Source organism: Lampetra fluviatilis, chromosome 69 (assembly GCF_964198595.1).
Source record: "Lampetra fluviatilis chromosome 69, kcLamFluv1.1, whole genome shotgun sequence".
NCBI lineage: Eukaryota > Metazoa > Chordata > Hyperoartia > Petromyzontiformes > Petromyzontidae > Lampetra > Lampetra fluviatilis.
In genome coordinates this window covers 5,082,200-5,091,969 of record NC_136343.1, presented here as the reverse complement: position 1 = coordinate 5,091,969, position 9,770 = coordinate 5,082,200, and the positions used below count along the sequence as shown (strand labels likewise).

The following is a 9,770-nucleotide window of genomic DNA, read 5'->3' as shown; positions in this document are numbered from 1 at the left end:
AAACATAATAGTTGTTTGATCCTTTAGTTTCGTAATTAATTTTATTTATATAACCCTTTTGCTGATTTTTTTTCAGTGTTACAATATTCAAATATTCTCAAAATGCCCCCCCGCCAATATATTGCTATAAAAATATTTTTAAAAATTAAAAAATGTCTATGCTATGTACATAAAAAACAACAATTTGCTAAACCTTGGCCACAATATCTGGACTTGTCTTCACATAAATCTATGCGTAGATTTCTGTTCATATGATTGTGGTCATGGTTGTACTTTATTACTCTCTAATCTCTGCCAAACATACAATGAAACAAGAAAAGGTAAAAAAAAGTAAAAACAGAGCAATGTAATACAATCTTAGACATTATTGTAAAAAAATAAATTAAACGTCCATCACATGTGCTAGTGAATTTTTTAATATTTTAGGCAGCAAATTAGATTTTTCTTCTTGGTTCTTTCGGTAAAGTCACGTAGAAGGGAAGTAATAAAATAATAAAAATAAAACATAATAAAATAACATAATGTTTAATTTATTTTATTTTATTATTTCCCTTCTAAGTGACTTTACCAAAAGAACCAAGAAGATGAATCCCTGCAGTCACGAAAGCTTTAAATCGAAAAATTAGATTTTGTTTTCTGGGGGGGTCCCCCAGACCCCCTGGGAGAATTGGTCCCCCCCAATGTTGACCCCATGGCTACGGCCTTGGTTACATGAACAGGACGTACTCTTAGGTTTTTTCGGTAAAGTCACCATGTAGGTAAAAAATAAAATTAAAAGTTAATGAAAGTAATCATGGAAATAAAATAAAATAAAAAATCACGACGTTTCGGAGGCAACACAAGTCTCCGTCATCAGGTGGGAACGTCACAGCCAGATTTGCTTAACATTAAAGTCTATGGGGGACTTTAACATTGAAGTCTATGGGAGACTTTAACATTGAAGTCTATGGGAGACTTTAACATTGAAGTCTATGGGAGACTTTAACATTGAAGTCTATGGGAGACTTTAACATTGGAGTCTATGGGGGACTTTAACATTGAAGTCTATGGGAGACTTTAACATTGAAGTCTATGGGAGACTTTAACATTGAAGTCTATGGGAGACTTTAACATTGAAGTCTATGGGAGACTTTAACATTGAAGTCTATGGGAGACTTTAACATTGAAGTCTATGGGAGACTTTAACATTGAAGTCTATGGGAGACTTTAACATTGAAGTCTATGGGAGACTTTAACATTGAAGTCTATGGGAGACTTTAACATTGAAGTCTATGGGAGACTTTAACATTGAAGTCTATGGGAGACTTTAACATTGAAGTCTATGGGAGACTTTAACATTGAAGTCTATGGGAGACTTTAACATTGAAGTCTATGGGAGACTTTAACATTGAAGTCTATGGGAGACTTTAACATTGAAGTCTATGGGAGACTTTAACATTGGAGTCTATGGGGGACTTTAACATTGAAGTCTATGGGAGACTTTAACATTGAAGTCTATGGGAGACTTTAACATTGAAGTCTATGGGAGACTTTAACATTGAAGTCTATGGGAGACTTTAACATTGGAGTCTATGGGGGACTTTAACATTGAAGTCTATGGGAGACTTTAACATTGAAGTCTATGGGAGACTTTAACATTGAAGTCTATGGGAGACTTTAACATTGAAGTCTATGGGAGACTTTAACATTGAAGTCTATGGGAGACTTTAACATTGAAGTCTATGGGAGACTTTAACATTGGAGTCTATGGGGGACTTTAACATTGAAGTCTATGGAGACTTTAACATTGAAGTCTATGGGAGACTTTAACATTGAAGTCTATGGGATACTTTAACATTGAAGTCTATGGGAGACTTTAACATTGAAGTCTATGGGAGACTTTAACATTGAAGTCTATGGGAGACTTTAACATTGAAGTCTATGGGAGACTTTAACATTGGAGTCTATGGGGGACTTTAACATTGAAGTCTATGGGAGACTTTAACATTGAAGTCTATGGGAGACTTTAACATTGAAGTCTATGGGAGACTTTAACATTGGAGTCTATGGGGGACTTTAACATTGAAGTCTATGGGAGACTTTAACATTGAAGTCTATGGGAGACTTTAACATTGAAGTCTATGGGAGACTTTAACATTGAAGTCTATGGGAGACTTTAACATTGAAGTCTATGGGAGACTTTAACATTGAAGTCTATGGGAGACTTTAACATTGAAGTCTATGGGAGACTTTAACATTGAAGTCTATGGGAGACTTTAACATTGAAGTCTATGGGAGACTTTAACATTGGAGTCTATGGGGGACTTTAACATTGAAGTCTATGGGAGACTTTAACATTGAAGTCTATGAGAGACTTTAACATTGAAGTCTATGGGAGACTTTAACATTGAAGTCTAGGGGAGACTTTAACATTGAAGTCTATGGGAGACTTTAACATTGAAGTCTATGGGAGACTTTAACATTGAAGTCTATGGGAGACTTTAACATTGGAGTCTATGGGGGACTTTAACATTGAAGTCTATGGGAGACTTTAACATTGAAGTCTATGGGAGACTTTAACATTGAAGTCTATGGGAGACTTTAACATTGAAGTCTATGGGAGACTTTAACATTGAAGTCTATGGGAGACTTTAACATTGGAGTCTATGGGGGACTTTAACATTGAAGTCTATGGGAGACTTTAACATTGAAGTCTATGGGAGACTTTAACATTGAAGTCTATGGGAGACTTTAACATTGAAGTCTATGGGAGACTTTAACATTGGAGTCTATGGGGGACTTTAACATTGAAGTCTATGGGAGACTTTAACATTGAAGTCTATGGGAGACTTTAACATTGAAGTCTATGGGAGACTTTAACATTGGAGTCTATGGGGGACTTTAACATTGAAGTCTATGGAGACTTTAACATTGAAGTCTATGGGAGACTTTAACATTGAAGTCTATGGGAGACTTTAACATTGAAGTCTATGGGAGACTTTAACATTGAAGTCTATGGGAGACTTTAACATTGAAGTCTATGGGAGACTTTAACATTGAAGTCTATGGGAGACTTTAACATTGAAGTCTATGGGAGACTTTAACATTGAAGTCTATGGGAGACTTTAACATTGAAGTCTATGGGAGACTTTAACATTGAAGTCTATGGGAGACTTTAACATTGAAGTCTATGGGAGACTTTAACATTGGAGTCTATGGGGGACTTTAACATTGAAGTCTATGGGAGACTTTAACATTGAAGTCTATGGGGGACTTTAACATTGGAGTCTATGGGAGACTTTAACATTGAAGTCTATGGGAGACTTTAACATTGAAGTCTATGGGAGACTTTAACATTGGAGTCTATGGGAGACTTTAACATTGAAGTCTATGGGAGACTTTAACATTGGAGTCTATGGGAGACTTTAACATTGAAGTCTATGGGAGACTTTAACATTGAAGTCTATGGGAGACTTTAACATTGAAGTCTATGGGAGACTTTAACATTGGAGTCTATGGGGGACTTTAACATTGAAGTCTATGGGAGACTTTAACATTGAAGTCTATGGGAGACTTTAACACTGAAGTCTATGGGAGACTTTAACATTGGAGTCTATGGGAGACTTTAACATTGAAGTCTATGGGAGACTTTAACATTGAAGTCTATGGGAGACTTTAACATTGAAGTCTATGGGATACAGTAAATATCCGAAACGTCGTGATTTTGTAATTTTATTTTATTTCCATTTATACTTTTAACTTTTAATTAAATTTTTTACCTACACGGTGACTTTACCGGAAAAAAACGTGAGAGTATGAATCCTTGCAGTCACGAAAGCTTCAAATCTAGAAAGAAATTAACAGGATGGGGTGCTATGCCATCATTTAAAACAACCATAAACACATTGAAAAAGACCTCGATTTTCAATTCATGAGTAAAACTCCATTTACACAATATACAAACAGGTAAAAATGTCAAGTTTAAAACGTCGGCGTTCGCGACCAATATCATCCATAATAGGTTTTTTCACGATCTAACCCAAGAAACCTCTATTACGGAGGTAAAAATGTAAAAAACTTAAATATCTTGGCAACAGTAGCCAATTTTCATATTTGAATTCACGCGCCTCAAAATCTTCTATATATATACAAAAGGGAAATGTGTGGATGTGCGTGTCTGTTCGAAATGTTTAGCGTACTTCCCAATATGCTACAAACTTCTAATTTGGCATGTGGGTAACTCCCATAATGTACACAATGCAAACAAGTAAAAAAATAGACTTTTGTACTGGTCCTGACTAACCCCCTCCCTGCTCCCTCAATTATCGATCACTCCACTACTATACACTACACTATACACTACACTATATACTACACTATACACCACACTATACACTACACTATACACCACACTATACACTATACACTACTACACTACACTATACACCACACTATACACTATACACTACTACACTACACTATACACCACACTATACACTACACTATACACCACACTATACACTACACTATACACTACACTACTATACACTATACACTACACTATACACTACACTATACACTACACTATACACTACACTATACACTACTACACTACACTATACACTACACTATACTCTACACTATACACTACACTATACACTACACTATACACTACACTACACTATGCACTACACTATGCACTACACTATACACTACACACTATACACTACACTATACTCTACACTGTACTCTACACTGTACACTACACTGTACACTACACTGTACACTACACTATACACTACACTATACACTACACTATACACTACACTATACTCTACACTACACTATACACTACACTATACTCTACACTCCAATTATACACTACACTACTATACACACTACACTACTATACACACTACACTACTATACACACTACACTACTATACACACTACACTACTATACACACTACACTACTATACACACTACTCTTCACTACACATTACACTCCAATTATACACTACACTACTATATACACTACACTATACACTACTCTACACTATACACTACTCTACACTACACACTACACTACTATATACACTACACTATACACTACACTATACACTACACTATACACTACATTACTACACACACTACACTACTATACACACTATACTACTCTACACACTACACTACTATACACACTATACACTACACTCCTAATCACGCGCGCACCGGCTGAGCTACGGCAGTGGAGCGACACTCAGAGGCTCGACTCGTTCGGCCACTGCATCGTTCCCTCCGTTGGCCGTACTTCTACGCTCCCCGTCGAGACTCGGACGTGAGCGGCGCGGACCGAGGCGTAGGTGGCGTGGGTCGCGGTGTCTCTGCGTGGCGAGAATTCGTGGTGGTGGCGCTTGTCCGGAGATTCGACTGAAAACAAACGGCACGCTCGGACACATTAAGCACAACAACCACAACTAACACTACCACAACTACACAAGCACATTTTTTTTTGGTGTTTCATTCAGACGCTGTCTCCCCGACAGACCTGGTCTTCACCTGAGGACGGCTGCTTGCGTTGTGGCCGAAACGTCGTGAGAATTGTATTTTATTATGTTTTAATTTTTATTATTTTATTATTTCCCTTCTACGTGACTTTATGCTAATGTTTTATTATTTTATTATTTCCCTTCTACGTGATGACTTTACCGAAAGAACCAAGAAGATGCACAACCACAACTATGATACACAGCAACTACACAACCATGACACAACAATTACACAACCACGACACAACAACCACAACTACACAATCACAACAACGCTACACAACAACTACACAACCACAACTACAACACGCAACGATACAACAACCACAACTACACAACCATAGACCCACACTCATAGACACCCAGACCCAGAGACCCACACACACTCATAGAGACCCATTACCCATACAGACCCACACAGAGACCCATAGAGACCCACACAGAGACCCACACAGAGACCCACACAGACACTCACATAGACCGACACTCACAAAGACTCAGATCCATACAGACCCACATAGACCCACAGAGACCCACACACACTCATAGAGACCCAGACCCATAGAGACTCACACAGAGACCCATAGAGACCCACACAGAGACCCACACAGAGACCCACACAGAGACTCACATAGACTGACACTCACAAAGACCCACATCCATACAGACCCACATAGACCCACAGAGACCCACACACACTCATAGACACCCAGACCCATACAGACCCACAAAGAGACCCACACAGAGGCTCACACAGAGATCCACAGAGACCCACACATAGACCCACAGAGACCCACACAGAGACCCACACTCATAGAGACCCAGACCCACACAGACCCACAGAGACCCACACAGAGACCCACGCAGAGACCCACACAGAGACCCACACAGAGAACCACACAGAGACCCACACAGAGACTCACAGAGACCCACACAGAGACCCACACAGACCCAGATCCATACAGACCCACACAGACCCACAGAGACCCACACACACTCATAGACACCCAGACCCACACATAGACCCACAGAGAGACCCACACAGAGACCCACACAGAGACCCACAGAGACCCACACAGAAACCCACACAGAGACACACACAGAGACCCACACAAAGACCCACACATAGACCCACACAGAGACCCATAGAAACCCACACAGAGACCCACAGAGACCCACGCCGAGACCCACACAGACCCACACAGACACTCACAAAGACCCAGATCCATACAGACCCACATAGATCCACAGAGACCCACACACACTCATAGACACCCAGACACATACAGACCCACAGAGAGACCCACACAGAGACCCACACAGAGACCCACAGAGACCCACACAGAGACCCACACAGAGACCCACAGAGACCCACACACACTCATAAAGACCCAGACCCACACAGACCCACAGAGACCCACAGAGACCCACACACACTCATAGACACCCAGACACATGCAGACCCACAGAGACCCACACAGAGACCCACGGGTGTAAGAACTCACTCGCTGTGCCTGTCGCTGCTGCCGCTGGCTTTGGGCTGTCTCTGTTCACCACCGCGTAGGTGACAGGCTCTTCAAGGGTTTCGTAGTCGCACGCTGGGGGGAATATATCACGAAGTGTTTTTACTTTAGCAGGTGACACCCCCCATGATCAGAGACCCACGTAGACCCACATTCATAGAGACCCAGACCCACACAGACCCACACTCATAGAGACCCAGACCCACACAGATCCACGTAGACCCACATTCATGAAGACCCAGACCCGCACAGACCCATAGAGACCCATAGAGACCCACAGAGACCCACAGAGACCCATACAGACCCACATAGACCCACAGAGACCCACAGAGACCCATACAGACCCACAGAGACCCACAATAATAGAGACCCAGACCCATACAGACCCACATAGACCCAGAGAGACCCACAAGCATAGAGACCCAGACAGATCCACACAGACTCACACAGACCCACACTCATAGAGACCCAGACCCACACAGACCCACACAGACCCATAGAGTCCCATAGAGACCCATAGAGACCCACAGAGACCCACACATACCCACAGAGACCCACACTCATAGAGACCCAGACAGACCCACAGAGACCCACACAGAGACCCACAGAGACCCACAGAGACCCACACAGAGACCCACACAGAGACCCACACAGAGACCCACACAGAGACCCACAGAGACCCACAGAGACCCACACAGAGACCCACAGAGACCCACACAGAGACCCACACACACTCATAGACACCCAGACACATGCAGACCCACACAGAGACCCACACGCAGAGACCCACACGCAGAGACCCACAGAGACCCACAGAGACCCACAGAGACCCACACAGAGACCCACACAGAGACCCACACAGAGACCCACACAGAGACCCACAGAGACCCACACACAGAGACCCACAGAGACCCACACAGAGACCCACACAGAGACCCACACAGAGACCCACAGAGAGACCCACACAGAGACCCACACAGAGACCCACACAGAGACCCACACAGACCCACAGAGACCCACACAGAGACCCACAGAGACCCACACAGAGACCCATACATACCTACACAGAGACCCACAGAGACCCACAGAGACCCACACAGAGACCCACGGGTGTAAGAACTCACGCGCTGTGCCTGTCGCTGCTGCCGCTGGCTTTGGGCTGTCTCTGTTCACCACCGCGTAGGTGAGAGGCTCTTGAAGGGTTTCGTAGTCGCACGCTGGGGGGAATTTACCACGAAGTGTTTTTACTTTAGCAGATGTGAGCACCCCCTCCCCTCCCCCCCGCTTACTATACTAGACCAGCATAGACACCCCCACCACGTAGACCCACATAGACCCATACTCATAGGCACCCACAGAGACCCACAGAGACCCACAGAGACCCCCACTTAATAGAGACCCACAGATGAACCCACGCTCATAGAGACCCACATAGACCAACAAAGACCCCCACTTAATAGAGACCCACAGAGACCCACAGAGACCCACAGAGAACCCACACTCATAGAGACCCACATAGACCCACAGAGACCCACAGAGAACCCACGCTCATATAGACCCACAGAGACCCACAGAGAACCACAGAGACCCATAGAGACCCACAGAGAACCACAGAGACCCACCGAGACGCACAGAGAACCCACGCTCATAGAGACCCACATAGACCCACAGAGACCCACAGAGAACCCACGCTCATATAGACCCACAGAGACCCACAGAGAACCACAGAGACCCATAGAGACCCACAGAGAACCACAGAGACCCACCGAGACGCACAGAGAACCCACGCTCATAGAGACCCACAGAGACCCACAGAAACTCACAGAGAACCACAGAGACCCACAGAGAACCCACAGAGACCCACAGAGACCCACATAGACTCACATAGACCCACAGAGACCCACAGAGACCCATAGAGACCCACAGAGAACCACAGAGAACCCACGCTCATAGAGACCCACAGAGACCCACATAGACTCACATAGACCCGCAGAGACCCACAGAGACCGACAGAGAACCCACGCTCATAGAGACCCACAGAGACCCACAGAGACCCACAGAGACCCACAGAAACCCATAGAGACCCACATAGAACCACAGAGAACCTACGCTCACAGAGACCCACAGAGACCCACAGAGAACCCACAGAAACCCACAGAGAACCACATAGACTCACATAGACCCACAGAGACCCACAGAGAACCCACAGAGACCCACAAAGACCCACATAGACCCACAGAGACCCACAGAAAACCCACAGAGACCCACAGAGAACCCACACTCATAGAGACCCACAAAGACCCACAGAGAACCACAGAGACCCACAGAGAACCCACGCTCATAGAGACCCACAGAGACCCACAGAGACCCACAGAGATCCACAGATAACTCACGCTCATAGAGACCAATTTAGACCCACAGAGACCCACATAGACCCACAGAGAACCCATGCTCATAGAGACCCACAGAGTCCCACAGAGACTCACAGAGACCCACAGAGAACCCACACTCAGAGTCCCACAGAGACCCACAGAGACCCACAGAGACCCACAGAGAACCCACGCTCATAGAGACCCACAGAGAACCCACACTCAGAGTCCCACAGAGACCCACAGAGACCCACATAGACCCACAGAGAAGTCACGCTCATAGAGACCCACATAGACCAACAAAGACCCCCACTTAATAGAGACCCACAGAGACCCACAGAGAACCCAC

The 9,770-nt window shown here is 44.1% G+C and overlaps 1 long non-coding RNA gene across 1 annotated transcript; it reads right to left on the bottom strand.

The window, feature by feature from the left end:
- Window positions 1-5,201: 5,201 nt before the first annotated feature.
- LOC144952760 (uncharacterized) lies at window positions 5,202-8,202 on the bottom strand. The gene is made up of 3 exons (XR_013640685.1): window positions 8,177-8,202; window positions 7,035-7,127; window positions 5,202-5,410 (listed from the first exon to the last, which is right to left on the bottom strand). It is a non-coding gene; the product is annotated as an uncharacterized LOC144952760 (long non-coding RNA).
- Window positions 8,203-9,770: the final 1,568 nt, after the last annotated feature.